Below are 4,233 nucleotides of genomic sequence, written 5' to 3' on the forward strand. Positions count from 1 at the left end.
GACCTTCTCATCTTTGTTTCGCTTTGTTGACCATTTGGTTTCATGTAGAAGATTTTTTTTTTTTTTTAAAGGATCATTGTACTCATGGGTGATATTTTTTATTTTATGAGCCAATCTGTTCTTTTAACTGAAAGATAACCTCTGGGAGTAGCTTCAGTTCAGAGTTTAAAGGGTATTTCAGGGTAGTAGTATTGGGGATTCCTCTAGTCTCTACCAGTCCAGTAAGTCTGGCCCTTTTTTAAAATTTAAATTTTGTTCTACAATTTTCTCCTGTTTTATCTGGGACCATCTATTGTGTTCCAGGTCAGAATGGCTGGTAGTAGCTAGGCACCATCTAATTCTTCTGGTCTGAGAATAGATGAGGCCATGGTTCATGCAGGCAGTTAATCCTGTAGACAAGTTGCTTCTCTGAGTCTTCGGTTTCCTTCTTTTTCTTTCGCTCCAAACAAGTAGAAACCAATAGTTATAGAGCTTAGTTTTTGTAACTGGTGTAAATACATACTCTTCCTTCCCCTACATTTTCCCCTTTTTCTTTCTTCCTTCCTTTTTGGTTTTATTAATATTAAACAGAAAATAACAGTCACCTGTGGCATTTCACCCCATTTCTCATTTCTCACATACCAGAGGCAGCTTCTTAAAACTCTTATAGCTGCTTCTTTCAATGTGTTTAGTTCTACCCCTCTAAATAGTAAGCTTGTGCTGGCATTTCTACTTGATTTTTCACTGTTAGGTATTTTTGATTGAGCTCTAACTATGGAAGGTTAGTAGCTAGTTCTTTCATCTCCCCCTCCCTACCACATACCTGGACATTTTCTGTCTCCCACCTACTATATAATTATGTCATGATTCTGTTTAGATCAATAATCATGATTACATTACTATGATTATATAAACACTATTCCTGACTAAGCCATGTAGTAAATGATTTTTTAGAGTTTCTGATATTTCTTATTTGTTCAGTTTTGTATTATTAGTTCTATATATTAATGCTAATTTATTCTCAAACTGTCCCCCATTTATCAACATCTCTTTTTAACATGTTTAAAACACATTAGGTATTCTATTAATTTTATCTTCTTGGTGCTCTCCTGGAGCTCTTTTTTCTTACAGTAAAATTCACATAAAATTAATCATTTTCAAGAATACAATTCAGCAGCATTTAGTATATTCACAATGTTGTGCAATCACCACCTCTATCTAGTTTCAAAACATTTTCATCACCCCAAAGGAAAATCCTGTACCCAGTAAGCAGTCACTCCCCATTCCTTCTTCCTTCCAGCCCCTGGCGACCAGTAATCTGCTTTCTGTCGCTATGGATTTACCTATTCTGTATGTTTCATAGAAATGGAACCGTACAATATGTGACCTTTTGTGTCTGGTTCCTTTCACTTAGCATAATATTTTTGAGGCTCATCCAAGTTGTAGCATGTATCAATACTTCATTCCTTTTTATTATTCAATAATATTCCATTGTATGGTTATGCCACATTTTGTTTATCTATTTATCAAGCTGATGGATTTGTTTGTTGTTTGGGATGTTTCTGCATTTTGGCTATTGTGAATAGTGCTGTTATGAACATTTGTATACATGTATTTGTTATAATACTTGTTTTAAATTCTTTTGGGTATATACCTAGGAGCGGAATTGTTGGGTCACATTTACTTCTATGTTTAAATTTTTTTTTTTTATGTCGAATGGTTTAGTTTTTGATACAATAAAGAGGTATGAACACATTATGCTGCATAACCTAATTTGTCTAGCTCCTATGGGGAAAGTGACATTTACATAAGTGAATGTTCTACATAAAATTGAAGTGGGTCCCTTGATTTAATCTAAATTATAAAATACTGACATCATATAGTTCCTTAGCTGCTGCTTTTTTTTTTTCTCTTATTCAGAAATTTATATACAAATTGTTTTGTGACATTCGTTGCAATCCCGACAATGTGTCAGCACTCTCCCCCTTTCCGCTTACACCCCTGATTCTCCATGTCCATTCCTGTTCCTTCCTGCCTTCTTGTTTTTGCTTTTGGGCAGGTGTTGCCCATTTGGTCCTGTATGCTTGATTGAACTAAGAAGCACGTTCCTCATGTGTGTAATTGTGTGTTTTATAGACCTGTCTAATCTTTGGCTGAAAGTGAGTGGAGTGGCTTTGGTTCTGAGTTAACAGAGTGTCTGGGGGCCGTAGTCTCAGGGGTTACACCGCTCTGTGTCAGACCAGTAAGTCTGGCCTTTTTTTTGTGAATTTGAATTTTGTTCTACATTTTTCTCTCGTTCTGTTTGGAACCATCTATTGTGATCCTTGTCAGAGCGGTTGGTGGTGGTAGCCGGGCACCATCTAGTTTTTCTGGGCTCAGGCTGGTGGAGGCTGTGGTTTATGTGGTCCATTAGTGCTTTGGACTGATATTTTCCTTGTGTCTTTGGTTTTCTTCGTTCTCCTTTGCTTTGAACGTGGTGGGACCAATAGATGTATTTTAGATGGCTGCTCGCAAGCTTTTAAGACCCCAGACGCTACTCACCAAAGTAGGATGTAGAACATTTTCTTTATGAACTGTTATGCCAATTGACCTAGGTGTCCCCTGAGACCATGGTCCCCAGCCCTCAGCCCCAGTAACTTAGTCCCTCAAGGTGTTTGGATGTGGCTACGAAACTTCTATGACTTTGCCTCAAGTTGTGCTGACTTCCCCTATATTGTGTTGTCTTTCCTTTCACCAGAGTTAACACTTGTCTGCTATCTAGTTAGTGATTTCCTCCCCCACCCTCATAATCATCAAAGATTGTTTTTTCTGTGTGTAAACCTCTTCTTGAATTTTTATAATAGTGATCTCATACAATGTTTGTCTTTTTGTGATTGACTTATTTCATTCAGCATAACGCCCTGCAGATTCATCCATGTTCTGAGATATTTCGTGGATTCATCATTGTTCTTTATCATTGCATAGTATTCCATAGTGTGTTTGTACCATAGTTTGTTTATCTGTTCATCTGTTGATGGGCACTTAGGTTGTTTCCATCTTTTTGCTGTTATGAATAATGCTGCAGTGAACATGGGCGTGCATGTCTGTTCATGTGACAGCTGTTGTTTCTCTAGGATGTATTCCTAGGAATGCCATTGCTGGACCACATAGTGTTTCTATTTCTAGCTTTTTTAATTTTTAATTTATTATTGAATTTTGTTTTTGTTGCACAGAATTGAACAAATGCCTTTCCTACACAGATAAGTAAGCTACAAAGGATGAGTAGATTCTGAATAGCTCCTTATGAGGCCTCAGCATACTTATTTTTCAGCAAAACTAGTTCAAACATTATAAAGCTGAATTGCTATTAATATTTGATTATTCCACATTCCTTAGTACAAGTTTAAATGTCCAAGTCAGATCAGGAGCCCTAAAACTTGCAGTCAGTTCTGAAATTGCCTACATTGCATTTTTTTTTCAATTGTACTTTAGATGAAGGTTTACAGAACAAATAGTTTCTCATGAAACAGTTAGTATACGTATTGTTTTATGACATTGGTTAACAACCCCATGACATGTCAACACTCTCACTTCTGGACCTTGGGTACTCTATTACCAGCTTTCCTGTCCCCTCCTGCCTTCTAGTCCTTGTCCCTCGGCTGATGTGACCCTTTAGTCTCGTTTTGTTTTATGGGGTTGTCTAATCTTTGCCTGAACGATGAACCTTGGGAGTGACTTCATTACTGAGCTGAAAGGGTGTCTGGGAGCCATACTCTTGTGGTTTCCCCAGTCTCTGTCAGGCCAGTAAGTTTGGTCTTTTTTTGTGAGTTAGAATTTTGTTCTACATTTTTCTCTAGCTCTGTCTGGAACCCTCTGCTGTGATCCCTGGCAGAGCAGTCAGTGGTGGTAGCTGGGTACCATCTAGTTGTACTGGACTCAGTCTGGTGGAGGCCGTGGTAGATGTGGTCCATTAGTCCTTTAGACTAATCTTTCCCTTGTATCTTGTTTTCTTCATTCTTCCTTGCTCCTGAAGGGAAGAGACCAGTGGAGTATCTTAGATAGCTGCTCACGGGTTTTTGAGACCCCAGACACTACTCACCAAGGTAGAATGTAGAACATTTTCTTTATAAACTATTTTATGCCGATTGAGCTAGATGTTCCCCAAGACCATGGTCCCCACAGCCCTCTGCCCAGCAGTTCAGTCCCTCAGGGAGTCAGGATGTGTCTATGGAGCTTCTGTGACTTTTCCTTGTACGAGTTATGCTGGCTTCCCCA

The 4,233-nt window shown here is 38.4% G+C and overlaps 1 protein-coding gene across 4 annotated transcripts in view; it reads left to right on the forward strand.

The window, feature by feature from the left end:
• Positions 1 to 4,233, forward strand: part of SLC25A12 (solute carrier family 25 member 12) — a 97,293-nt gene that overhangs the window by 39,324 nt on the left and 53,736 nt on the right. The window lies entirely within an intron of this gene.

Source organism: Trichechus manatus, unplaced genomic scaffold, assembly GCF_000243295.1.
Source record: "Trichechus manatus latirostris isolate Lorelei unplaced genomic scaffold, TriManLat1.0 scaffold00037, whole genome shotgun sequence".
Lineage (NCBI taxonomy): Eukaryota > Metazoa > Chordata > Mammalia > Sirenia > Trichechidae > Trichechus > Trichechus manatus.